This window comes from Heterocephalus glaber, unplaced genomic scaffold, assembly GCF_053883595.1.
Source record: "Heterocephalus glaber isolate CG9 unplaced genomic scaffold, H.glaber_assembly_v1.0 deba00001594, whole genome shotgun sequence".
Classification (NCBI taxonomy): Eukaryota; Metazoa; Chordata; class Mammalia; order Rodentia; family Bathyergidae; genus Heterocephalus; species Heterocephalus glaber.
The window spans coordinates 11385994-11400389 of record NW_028258369.1 but is presented as its reverse complement, the minus strand read 5'-3'; the positions used below and the strand labels follow the sequence as shown (position 1 = coordinate 11400389).

General features: G+C 37.2%; 1 protein-coding gene across 6 annotated transcripts in view; it reads right to left on the bottom strand.

The window, feature by feature from the left end:
- Adgrg2 (adhesion G protein-coupled receptor G2) overlaps positions 1–14396 on the bottom strand; it is a 131102-nt gene that overhangs the window by 83756 nt on the left and 32950 nt on the right. For all 6 annotated transcript variants that reach the window (XM_021245344.2, XM_021245348.2, XM_021245351.2 and 3 more), the window contains exon 2: positions 13531–13575. The gene's annotated coding sequence lies outside the window, so the exon portion shown is untranslated. The remainder of the gene's footprint in view (positions 1–13530; positions 13576–14396) is intronic.

Here is a 14396-nt window from a genome sequence, read left to right as displayed (position 1 = left end):
CACGCCTGCCTCACAAGTGCGAGGTCCTGAGTTCGATCCCCAGTACCTAAATAAATAAATAAATAAATAAAAGACTCAGCAGCCACAACCAGCACCAGGACAGTGATTCTCACTTGACATGGCACGACAATGTCTTAGACCAGGAGGTGAATCCTTCTTCAAAAGAAGGCTTACATTTTAAAATAAATAAAATGTATTATATATTAATACAATATGTTCATAAATTATCAAATGCCTCTGATTTGTCCCTCCTCTTGAACATTTTTATCCTCCCTCTGTACACAATGGTACATTACTGATCTTCCCAAATGAATCACTCAAATGAAAATGTTAATACAGGTATGCAAAGATACATTAATGTCTCCCTGGAGGGAAAATGTGTCTGCTACAGCTACCCACAACAATACTGATAAGCCTTAGAGGCATAATGTTAGCCAGGGAAAGGTTACATAAAAGAATGCATTTATATGAGATTTCATTCATATGAGAAACAAAAGCAGGCACAATCAATGCAGTGAGAAGTCAGGAAAGTGGTTACCTTTGGAAGGGAGGGGGTTGCAATAATCATAGAAGTAGACACAGTGAGGGGCTTCTGAGGTAGAGGTAATATTCTGTGTGCTGGTTACATGGGTGTGTTCACCTCCTGAAATTCACTGAGTTATATATTTACATGTGTCATCAGAAGTTTTAACAAAAAGTTTAAAAATTAGTATATATTTTAAGTTTCCAAACTGTTCCACTTCCAAAAGAACTGCACTTTTTAAAAGGCCATTATTTAGTGAATTAAAGCTCTACAAAAACTCTCTTCTATACAAATGCCTAGGCTCTACTTTACCTGGAATTGGTAGCGTTGACTTAGAAGATTTAATGCACCAGTATCTAATTTTAGCTCTGGGAAGAGTATCAGAGCCGTTGATATCTGGAAAGGACCTTAGAATCCACCAAGCCTCAAACCCATATTCTGCAGATGAAGGAAGAGGTGAAGTATGCTCTAGGAGATGGGTCCTGTGACTATTTTGTGAACCTCTACTCTACCAGGCCACAATGCCAGACTCCTGAGAACTTGTTGCCTTTTAAGTAAAACATTTTATTCCATTGGGTGGAATGATTCAACAAATTCAGAATGCTATTATACAATTTCAGAATTTCTGCAAACTTATTTTTTGCCAACTACTAGGGCATGATTTAAGTGGTGTCTGAATTAAATTAGTATACACAGTGACTGGTTATTATGTGCTGTGTCTTGGGCCTCTGATCAAAATAAGCCATGCCTCTACACTGAAGAGAGCAGGTACTTGACTCCCAAATGAGGGTAGGAAAGGCCAGAATGAAGAATGAGCCCAGCAATCATCTTGAAAGGAGAATATGAATCAACAACTTACTAGAGACTGGGTGCCACTAAAAAGACTGCTTTCAGTTGTCAAGTGGAATATATTTCCTCAAAGCTGAAATTATATTTGAAAATAGAAGAGGTTTTATAGCATTTGAAATAATGTAGCTCCTATTGCTTTCTACATAAACTGAAAGTATCCTGCTAGGTCACAAGGTCTCTGGGGTCAGCGATCAAGAGAGAAATCTGTAGATTTTGAAAGCCTTACTCTTTTCATCTTTTACAGCTGCACTATTTCCTCATCTTTTAGGATAACTCAGGATAGTTCAATGCAATATAGGTCATCAACAAAGATGAACTGAATAGCCATTAATTCTTAGCAAGACTTTAAGGTGCTTGCTCCACCAGCTTTCCACCAGCCACCAGGAGAGGGTGAGGAGGACCACCCCCGGGGCAGGCCCACCAGCTGACGGCTGTGCCGCGCGGGCGCCTCCAACAGTACTCCCCCCATCCGGCTCTCTGGCCTTTTGGCTGTGCAGCTACTTGGTTACACACTGCAGAGGCACAGGGGGACAAAAGCCATTGTCCTGAGCTCCAGAAGTGGACAACAGAGAGAGTGCCTTTCTCAGGCTCCCTGATGAAAACAAGCCCACTGGAAAAGTGAAAGGAATCTCTGCAATAAAGGCACACCAGACCACGGTGATTGGTAAGTTGGAGGGATTATCAGCTCCCATCAGAAACTGGACTTTCTTCAGGGGAAAAGCAGCTGAAACCTGCAGTGGAAACTTGCAGAGTGCAACACTGCAGGAGGACAGGGAGCTCAACTTGGGACTTGCAACCAGAAATCTGCCTGAATCTCACGGGTCTGGGACTAGCTTACTCAGACTCATTGACTTATAAATGCACACTGCTGCCCACGTTGTCTATTGTGACAGCAGAGACACACCTTGAAGGAGGTCCTTTATTTTTTAAAGGTGATAGATTGATAACTACCACAAATTGTCATTCTTTAAGAGGTATTTGATGCTATGGTGTTGCTGATTGTATGACTTGGGCTAAGATGTCATGATTGATCTAAACAGTTTTCCTTTATGGTATAATGAAAATGAGATAGCCTCAGAGTCATCAGAGACTCAAAACCTAAAGACCAGCTATATCTGGTAGACACCTCTGAGAAGCAATCATTCCACAAGGGTTTTAAATAGACCAACAAAGTTACTTACAATAAACAACTTCATAATATCAACCCAGGAACTAAACCAGGGACAGTACCAAAACCAAAAATGACAAGGCATTTAAGCAAGTCACAAACCCAGACTTCCACCCCACAAAAGGCAATTTCTGGGGGAAATGAGGTGCAAAATTCTGATAATCAACCACCTGGACACCCTGAACTGATAGCACAGGAAGTAACAAAACAGATGAATGAGGCTCTAGAAAAATTCAAAGCAGAAATAATCTCCCAGATATCTACAGAGATGGTGATCAGAGTGAAAGACATGATTAGAAGCTCTAGAACAGAAACTGATAAAAAAAAATAGATGAGCTCAGAAACATGCTGGAAGCCAAAAATACCCAGCATAAGAAAGAAATGGAAACCATGATCACCCAACATAAGAAAGAAATGGAATCCATGAAACAGATTCAAACAAATATTCAGGAGATTAAAAACTCGCATTGAAAGCATGCAGAGGAGATTAAGAGAATCTGAAGACAGAATATCAGATATAGAAGACAGGATTGCGGTGAAGGACCATGAAAACAGAGATTTCTTAAAAATAGTAAGGGACCATGAGAAATCAATTCAACAGCTGCTAGATGATGCAAGGAAGAATAACATAAGACTGACAGGGGTCCATGAAAAAACAGGAGAAAGTACAATTGACATAAAAAAAACTGTTCACAGAAGTAATAGTAGAAAACTTCCCAGACAGAGGAGGAGAATTGGACATACAGATAAGTGAGGCATATAGAACTCCACCCAGCCATGAGCAAAAAAAATCTACACCTAGACATAATAGTCAAGATCCCAGAAACCCAACAGAAGAAAAAAATCCTATAGGTGGTTAGAGAAAAGAAACAAATCACCTATAAAGGAAAGCCCATCAGAATCATGGCAGACTTCTCAACACAAACCCTCAAATCAAGGAGAGCCTGGAGTGAAGTATGTCAAGCCCTAAAAGAAAATAACTTTCATCGCTTCTCGGCCTTTTGGCTAAGATCAAGTGTAGAAAATAACTTTCAACCTAGACTGTTGTATCCTGCAAAATTATCTTTCAAAATTGATGGGGAAATTAGATACTTCCATGACAAAGAACACCTGAGAAATTTCATGAACACCAAACCAGCACTCCAAACAATTCTAAGCAATATCCTAGAAAAAGACAACGAAGGTCACAACTCCATGAGGCTCAACAGAGGAAAGCCACCAGACAAGGTAAGAAACTAAAGGGAAAGGGGGAAAAAGAAATAAGAGCCAACAACAGTAAAACATCATGACAAGGATGAGTCAATATCTCTCAATTATAACTATCAATATTAATGGCCTCAATTCACCAATCAAAAGAAGTAGACTGACAGAATGGATTAAGAAGCAAAATCCACCAATGTGCTGTATACGTGAAACATACGTAACTCAAAAAGAAATTCATAGACTGAAAGTAAAAGGATGGAAAATGGCTCTCCACGCGACAGGAAACCAGGAAAAAGCAGGGGTAGCAATCTTATTTGCAGACAAAGTAGATTTCAAACCAAAACTAATTAAGAGAGACAAAGATGGTCATTACATCCTTGTGAAGGGAACAATCCAAGAGGAAGAGATGACAATCCTAAATATATATGCACCAAATATGAATGCCCCCAACTATACAAAACAAATATTAATTGACATGAAAAACCAAATAAGCACTAATACAGTTGTAGTGCGGGACCTCAATACCCCACTATCACAAATAGATCATCTAGATAAAAAATTAACAACGAAATTCTAGACCTGAACCAAGCTATTGAACAAATGGACTTAATAGATATTTACAGAGTGTTCCACCTGACAAAATCAGAATACACATTCTTTTCAGCTGCACACAGGTCATTCTCCAAAATAGACGACATGCTAGCTCACAGGACATGTCTAAGTCAATGTAAAAGAATTGAAAGTATCCCCTGTATACTATCAGACCATAGTGCAATAAAATTGGAGATCAATAACATGAGAACCTGCAAAACTCCCACAAACACCTGGAAATTGAATAACACCCTCCTGAACAAACAATGGGTCACAGAGGAAATTAAAGAAGAAATCAGTTTCTACAAGTAAATGATGATGACAGTACAACATTTAGGAATCTATGGGACACAATGAAAGCAGTTCTACATGGGAAATTCATAGCAGTGAATGCCCATATTAGGAAAACAGAGAACTCAGATAAATAATCTAATGCAGAACCTCAAACTCCTAGAAAAAGAAGAGAATAACAAACCCAAATCCCACACAAGAGAGGAAATTATAAATATCAGAGCAGAAACCAATGCCATGGAGACTAAGAGAATGATACAAAATGTTAATGAATCAAAGAGTTGGTTTTTTGAAAGAATAAATAAAATCGATTAACCTTTAGCCAACCTTATCAAAAAAAGGAAAGAAAAGACTCAAATCCATGCAATTATGAACTAAAAAGGGGAAGTCACAACAGAACCAGCAGAAATCCAGAGGATCATCAATACTTACTTTGAGAATCTGTACTCTAATAAAGTGGAAAACACAGAAGAAATGGACAGATTCCTAGATACATATAAATTGCCAAAGGTAAATGAAGAAGATTTAGAAATTCTAAACAACCCAATTACAATGAGTGAAATTGAAAATGTAATACAACAAAGAAAAGCCCAGGTCCTGATGGCTTCACTGCTGAATTCTACAAGACATTTAAAGAAGAACTAATGCCATTACTCTTTAAACTCATCAAGGAAATTGAAAGGGAAGCAAGGCTTCCAAATTCATTCCTGGAAGCAAGTGTTACTTTGATTCCAAAACCAGGGAAAGACCCAACCCCAAAAGAGAACTACAGGCCAATCTCTCTAATGAACATAGATGCAAAAATCTTCAACAAGATACTGGCAAACAGAATACAGAGGGTCATCAAGAAGATCATACACCCTGACCAAGTCGGATTTATCCCAGGGATGCAAGGATGGTGCAACATACGGAAATCAATAAGTGTAATACACTATATTAACAGAGTCAAGGACAAAAACCATATGATCATCTCAATAGATGCAGAAAAGGCATTCAACAAAATCCAACACCCATTCATGATAAAAACCCTACAAAAATTGGAATAGAAGGTCTTTATCTCAACCTGATTAAGGCTATCTATGAAAAACCAACAGCCAACATCATACTAAATGGTCAAAAACTGAAAACTTTCACGCTAAGATCAGGAACAAGACAAGGATGCCCACTATCACCACTCCAGCTCAATATAGTTCTGGAAACATTAGCCACAGCAATTAGAAAAGAGAAAGAAATAAAAGGAATAAAGATAGGAAAGGAAGAAGTGAAACTCTCATTATTTGCTGATGATATGATACTTTACATAGAAGACCCAAAAAACTCTACCAAAAGACTTCTGGACTTGATTGACAGATTCAGTAGAGCAGGTGGATATAAGGTCAACACTCAAAAAACAATAGCCTTCTTATACACAAATAGCAGACTCATTGAGAGAGAAATTAGTGAAACAATTCCTTTTACAATAGCATCCAATAAAATGAAATATCTACGAATCCATCTAACAAAGGAAGCAAAAGACCTCTACACTGAAAACTACAGCACCCTGAAAAAGGAGATCGAGGAGGATATAAGAAAATGGAAAGGCATCCATTGTTCCTGGGTAGGAAGAATCAATATAGTGAAAATGGCCATACCTCCAAAACTGCTATATAGATTTAATGCAATGCCAATTGAAATTCCAACAATATACTTCACAGAACTAGAGAAAACAATCCAAAAATTCATTTGGAACCAGAAGAGACCTAGAATAGCAAAAGCAATTCTGGGCAACAGAGATATGGCTGGGGGTATCACAATACACAACTTGAAGCTATACTACAAAGCTACTGTGATAAAAACAGTGTGGTACTGGCAAAAAAAAAACCAGACCTGAGGATCAGTGGAATAGATTAGAAGATGCAAAAACAACTTCAGACATACTCAGCCACCTCATCTTTGACAAAGGGTCCAACCACCCTCATTGGAGGAAAGATAGCCTATTTAATAAATGGTGTGGGAAAAACTGGATTTCAATCTGTCAGAGATTAAAACTAGACCCATATCTACCACCATGCACGAAACTGAGATCTAAGTGGATTAAAGATCTAAATATTAAGACAGAAACACTAAACTTGCTGGAAGATAAGTTAGGTAGAACTCTTGAAGATATTGGCATAGGTAAAGACTTTATGAACCAAACCTCAGTCACACAGGAACTAGCAGAAAGAATCAACAACTGGGATTTCATCTTATTGAAAAGCTTTTGCACTGCAAAAGAAACCACCAACAGAGCTAACAGACAACCTACAATGTGGGAAAAATTTTTAGCAGCTGTAACTCAGACAAAGGGCTACTATCTAGAATATATAAAGAACTGAAAAAAATCAGACCCCCCAAATTCAAAGATCCAATTCAAAAATGGGCATCTGAAATGAACAGACATTTCTCAAAGGAGTAAAAGCAGCAAATAAACATATGAAAAAATGTTCAACATCACTGGTCATTTGAGAGATGCAGATGAAAACAACAATGAGATTCCACCTCACGCCACAAAGAATGGCTGCTATCAAGAAATCAACCAGTAACAAATGCTGGCGGGAGTATGGCGAGAAAGGAACCCTTCTCCATTGTTGGTGGGAGTGCAGACTGGCGCAACCACTATGGAAATCAGTGTGGAGATACCTCAAAGAACTAGGGTTGGAGGTTCCATTTGACCCAGCTATTTCCCTGCTGGGTATCTTCCCAAAAGAATCAAAAGAATCATACCCACAGAGATGTATGTGTACCCATGTTTATTGTGGCACAGTTTGTAATAGCTAAAGCTTGGAAACAGCCCAAGTGCCCATCAACTGGAAACTGGATAAAGAAGATGTGTTTTTTTTTATAAAATGGAGTACTACTCAGCCATAAAGAATGAAAAACTAGAGTCATTTATAGCTAAATGGATGCATATTGAGGCCATACTCTTAAATGAAATAAATAAGACACACATGTGTAAATACCAAATAGTTTCTCTAGTGTGAGAAACTGAGAGTGTAAATAAGGACTAAAAGGATTAATAACTAATAATTGATACTTTGAAATAGGAAAAGGTCCAAAGGGGTAGGGGTGGTGGGAGGGGAAGGGGAAAGGAAAGGAGGGAAAGGAAAAATTATGAGAAAAGAAAAAAAAATGGAAATGATGTATGTAAATAGGGAAGGGTTTAGGGGTGAAGGGCGCACAGGTAATGGGGAAAAAATGAGAACCAAGATACATCATGTACAGGTACAAGTACCCAAAGATAAATGTAAATGTGTTGTATACCTAAAATGTACCAATAAAAGAATTTAAGAAAAAAAAAGACTTTAAGGTGCTAAGGATGGGTAGTAAGATGGCATCAATTACAAAGAAAATCATTTGCTAGCATTTATACATTAGAACATAGACCTTGACACTAAATAACCACTCATTAAAGATTATCTCATATTCATCTTAGTCCAGGGCCACCTCTTAGGTTACAGACACCTATGTAAATAAATGCAACCTCTAGACACACAAGCTATGGGCCAAGGCCGTGCTTAAACCACTTAAAGAAACTGTTCTCAATCTCTTCAATTCCATTAACCAGTGTTCTCATCATATTTTAAAAATGTAAATCACCAGTGTGACCTTTATTAAATGATAAATCTTTTAGACACAGAACAACTAAAAATAAGATTTAAAGGGGAGAACATAGCTTGATACTACTGTAGGGAGGTCTAAGTAAGAGTTTTTCTCTGATATCTTTCGTTAACTGGCAAAACTTGATTATTTCATAGTTGCTATGCAGTATTTTTGAGCTGAGTAACAAGAGGTAAGATCATTGTTCCTCAAGTCTACTGGAAAGCTCTATGCCTTTGGGCTATTTACATTGAGTCATAAGTGTTGGCTAACATGACTAGCACAAGAGGAAATTTAAAAGGAGGTACTGAAGAGGTTCTTGGTGGGGATAAAGCAAGAATAAAAAGTGGAAAAGCAATTGATTTAGACTGCTTAATTGTCAACAAAGGCAGAGGAAAAATGAATCGGGAAACTGTGAGTAAAAGCATAATTAAATTTCTATTTGAATTCTGCTTAAAAACTTGATATAGTGTTTTAATAATAAGATGGGTTAGTTTATTTAGACCAAACCTTCTGCGAAAGACAATTAAAAATCAAGAATAAAATATTAGAAGCATTTTCTTAAACATGTCAGAGAGCTGACAAGATAGGAAGGAATGGTCAGGCCGAAGCTGAGGATAAGGCAGAAAGCTAGGGAGGTAATGTAAGCTGTAAAGCCACTTATACCTACTGGTATGGACCAATGAAGCAAATTTGAGTTTCAGATATGAAATATCAGAGAAAAGTTCAGAGACATGGAGAAAAAAAAAAAGGTCTGACATACATTTAAATAAAATTCGAGGAGAGGATAGAGCAAAGTCATTGCTTTTTCTTTTTTCTTTTCTTCTTCTTAAGACAGTATCTTGCTATCTTACTATGCTACCCAGGCTAGCCACAAACTTCTGGGTTCCGATGATCTGCAGGCTTCCAGCTTTCAAGTAGCTGGGACTATATGTACATACCAGCATGCTTGGCTGACAACATGTTGTAACTTCAATAATAGCTATTAAAGAATAGAAATCGGGGGGGGGGGGGGACGGGGATTTAGCTCAGTGGTTTCAACGCCTACTTTGTAAGCGCAAGGACCAGAGTTCGATCCCCGGTACCAAAAGAAAAAAGAGTAGAAATGGGGCGTATAACTTTCTAACCATTGAAAAGGGCAAAATGATTTTCAAAATATTCAGTGAATTTGAAAGAAGGGGAGAAAAAGAGACAAAGAATAGGAAAAACAAATTATCAGAAAAAAATATAAATTCCAACTATGTGCTATTTACAAGGATACAACTAGAATCTAATGATAGAGAAAATTTAAAAGTGGAAGGATGTAAAAGATATGCTCTGCCAACACCAATCAAAATAAAAGTAATGGGTATATATTACTATCAGACAGATTAAATTTGAAAAGCAAAAAGCATTATCTGTAAATAAAATGATTCACTCACAAAAGATTTAATCCAACAGAAAGACTGAACAAATTTACACATGAATACAATATAGCCTCAAAATACCCAAAGCTGTATTGACAGAATGTAAGGAAAAAATAGAACAAGCTCACAAGCATAGGAAGAGATACTCACAGATCCCTATTAGCAATTAATAAAAATCAAATAAAAAGTTATTAAAGTTATAGAATATTTGAATTACACATTTAATCAACTTGACTGAAAGACTGTATGCACAACCTCCCACTCAAGAACTGCAGAGTTGTTTCAAGTACACATGGAATGCTGATGAAAACCAGCCTGGCCATCAGAGAAATTTCCAAAACTTTTTACAGAATTGGAATAAGGAAAGGGGCACGTTCTCCAACCGTAATACAATTAAGTTTTAATAACAAAAGTTAAATTTTAAATTTATTATTTAGCAAATAATTTATGGGTCAAAGGAGAAGTCATAATATATATTAGAAAATATTTCACCTGAACAACAATTATACATCAAAACATGTAGAGCTAATAACAGAGTGGCATTTATATTTTAGATAGACATGTTAGAAAAAAAGAAATGTTTAAAATTGGTCCTTTGGAAGAAGCTCGAAAAAAAAAACCCCAGCAAAATAAGACCAAAGAAGAATGATAAAAAGCATAAAATAATGACACAGAAAAGAGGCAGAAGATAAAGATTACTAATAAAGACAAAGTTCCTTCTTGAAAAAACAATTCTGACAAAATTAAAAAATAGGAGGGCAGGGGCTGGGGATTTAGTCAGTGGTTCTGGCACCTGCCTTGAAAGCGAAAGGTCCCGAGTTCGATCCCCGGTACCAAAAAAAAGGAGGGCAGAGAGAGAGAGGGAAAGTGAGCAAATAACCAAGAGAAAGAAGGAAAAAGCAACATAATGTACATGCTATGAATGTAAAAACAAACAGTACTTAAGGACAACTCTATTCACTAATTTTGAAAATCTAGACAGAAATCGACAAATACTTGAAAAAAATACAACTTAACCAAGAAGGAATCGTAAAGAAACAGTAAGCCTTAATAGGATGTATATCCATTAAAAGTCTCAAAAATTCCCCCAACACACACACACACAAAAATAACTTCAGAAGATTTCACCAGGGATTCAATCAAATATTATTTAAGGAACAAGAATTTCAATCTCACAAAAACTCAAAGAAAATAAAAGAGCACATTCTAACTAATTTTTACAAGACTAGCAAAACCTCCATTCCAAAAACCTAACAAGGAAATGTACTCACATTTTAACCTAACATATGTATATAATATATCATATATGTATGATGTATTATATATATATATGATTTTCTAGAATGCCCAAAGAAATTTCTAGCAGCAACTTCAAATCTTGTAAATTGAGGTAATCTGAATAAATATAGGACCAGAGGAACCATTTTGGATTTTAGCAACAAAATTTTTTGAAGATAAGGTCACCAAGAACTAAAGCCAGCACTGCCGTAGTAAGAGAAACAACATCCCATGTGCCAAAAAAACCATGTCCTGCAGATGACAAAAACTGGATTAACTGATAAATGCTGAATATGAACTGTAAAATGATAGCTTTGTGTATTATTTGTCCCAGCACAAAGTAAGTCAATGCTGAACTATACGGCTTGTCTGCAATATGAAGCTTTCGCATCTCCAGAAGCAAATGCAAGGAAAGTGATTTGTTGGGTCTTTGTAGAGCAAAATTACTTTCTTAACAAGCCACAAGTGCTTTCTAATGCAGAAAAAAGAAGTTTTATTCAATAAACAAGTGAGTCAAATCAGATGTGCAATAATTAAGTGATGCACTTAAACACACAACTGCAAAACTTTGTGAGAGGTTATGTTTTTCAGTTTCCTCACACATCTTCAAATTTCCCACCTCCTACCTGCAGTCTACCGTACTGCTGATTACTCACATATGAATTATCCAAAGAAAGGTGAAAGCTTACTTCTCCTCTCTCCTCTCACCCTTCAGGGACACACACACACACACACACACACACACACACACACACACACAGTGCTCATAGTAAATATGGTCAATGCTCAACACATACAAATGAGCAGCATATCAGAGTCCAAGAGCATGCAGAGTAGAGTCATCTCCCCACCTTTGAATCCAAGCTCCACCACTTACAGTGTAACCTTGAGCTATTCCTTAACAAGCTCTCTGGACCTTAATTAAACTCTTCACCTAAAAAGTGGTGGTAATGATAGGACCTACTTCATAGGATTCTGCAGGGAACTGAATGAGGTAATATAATGAATGTCTTAGTATAGAAATATTAGCTGTGATTACAAGCACAATCAGAAGACAAGTTTATAGTATAATCCAATGTTAAATTCAAACAGATTTTGGAATCATTACCTGAGTTCATTCATCTAGTTTACAAATATTTAATGATGTTCTTTACATACAAAGTACTACACTAAAGATTCAAGACACAGCAATAAACAAGACAATAAACTCCTTCCTACCCTTGTGAGCTTACAGCCCTACTTAGATTCATTGGTCGATGGTTTAGCCAAATAAAAAATGATTTAAAAAAACTTAAGACACTTTTTTTTGTGGTCAATGACTTGGCCTAAAAACAAAAACAAGACACCAGAACACAACATCCACTCTTATCTAGGTTTGGTCTCCACTTCAACCTTACTCCTATATCAGGCACTCAAAAAGAAGTTTTTAATTGATTTGGTTCAGAATCTGCTGCTGCAAAAATCATTCTATGAATATGTAGAGGAGGGAAATACGAGAGGAGATTCTCCTTAAAAGCACCCTCAGGGTGCTGGGGCTGGGGGCAAGGTAAAAGAGAAGCACATGGTTTAGATCCTTCTGGAGCTCATACTAGAGAGGAAGGCAGGTAGTTGGGAAAGCCCCCCCACCCCCCACCCCAGCCCTGTGCTCCAGTAATCTGGACCCTCTCTTGCTTTTGTCACCACATCCCTGCCAACTCCTTCTTCAAGTCCCAGTTTGGCCATTTACTAGCTGTGTGACTCTGCTTAACAGTTTTAACCTTATTTATAACAACAGCTTACTAGTACCTATTATAATAGCTATGTGTGTTATTTATCCTACAAATTACAATAGGATCATTCTAATTTATATTAATTATAATAAATACTTGTGCTGTTTATAGGATTTTGATAATTTATATCAATGAAATCCCAGAAATAACCACTCATTTATGAATCTCAAAAGAAAGTGGAAGCAACGGGGCTGGGGGTATATAGCTTAGTGACAGAGCACTTGCCAAACATGCACAAGGCTCTGGGTTCCACCCTCAACATCACAAAGAAAGAGAGGGAGGGAGAGCAGGCAAGCATGAAAGTCAATAGTGGTTTCTAGAAGACAGTTAAAAGCAGAGATCTGGTTGGAAGGCATCTTTGAAAGCTGCGTGTGCACAACACCTTAGATAAAAGAGACAATATACAATGGTCCATTTCAAAACAAGGTAAGAGCTAAAGCTAGAAAGGCAAGTCCAGAGAGCAGAAGAGGGGAAATCAGTGAAACAAAATCCCAAAGAATTCTATATAACTTAATGTAATTCAAATAAAATCAAAATAATCATTTTCCTTCTTTGACTTTTTTTGCAGTATGTAATTTCAAAATCCGCACCCACTCCTGAAAACCTATAAAAAAAAATTGGGTTACCAAGAAGAAATGGGTCAACCCTGTGTCCTCTAAGGAAAATGTCTGAAAAAAAGAGCTCCAAGTTGGAGTGAAGAGTTAAAAACAGAAGAAACAGAAAAGAAGAAAGTTTTATGGGGATTTGAAATGAAGGAAGGGGGATTTGAAAGAAAAAAAACACAACCAAACATGTTCATCATTTTTACAATATTAACACAGAAACAGCCTCACTTACCTGTCAGAAAGTTCAGGAAAAAAGGTGGAGAAATTCTGCACACATCTGAAAATGAAAACAAGAAAAGAACAGAGCCAATTAGACTAATGAAAAGTGGGCTTTCTTGGCACCTAAAGGTTTCAGTATTATGGTTTGCCCAGCAGCCAAGACCTTCTGGGCCTTTTACTGCACAAGGAGCCTTGAATTTGGCTGCAGAGTTACACAAGAAATGAACAATGTAGGACCTGCTCTTAAGGAACTTAGTATAAACCAGAAGAACAAGCCCAAAGCCAGTCTAGGGGCTAACCTTGTTAATGTTTTAGTAGCATGCATTATTGTTCAATCTAAGGCTTCATCAAGGGCACTATAGGAGCATTGGACAAGGAAGAGATCAGAGTGCATCTGGGGTGAGGCGATCCCTTCTAGAAACCATGATTAGTTAAGTATCTCTTCATGTATTTGCGTCTTAATAAATGACTCTGTTGATTATTAAATTTGGCTCTGAGTTGAAAGGAAGGCAGGGGCATTGGCAATGGCATGAGTGAGGGACAGACCAGATGCATGATGGGGAAAGGAAACAGGGCACCCACCCAAGGTAAGGAGCACTGCTGACAACCTGATTTGTATCTTTTAGAATATTACATCATGCTTAACTTCAAAAATCAAAACACTGGTATAGCTATTAGCTCAAAGATGACAGACAGTCACTTCAGATAATGGTATCTTGTCCTGTGAAATACAGATATAGTGAACTTTAAATCAAGATTTGTGAGAGGAAACAATATAGTGTCATCTTGGAACCAACTGACCTGCTTCTCGCAACAGTCAACAGACTTTTTATGCTCAAGGAGGAATCAAAAGAGAAAAAAATAAGGAGTCACAGTGAG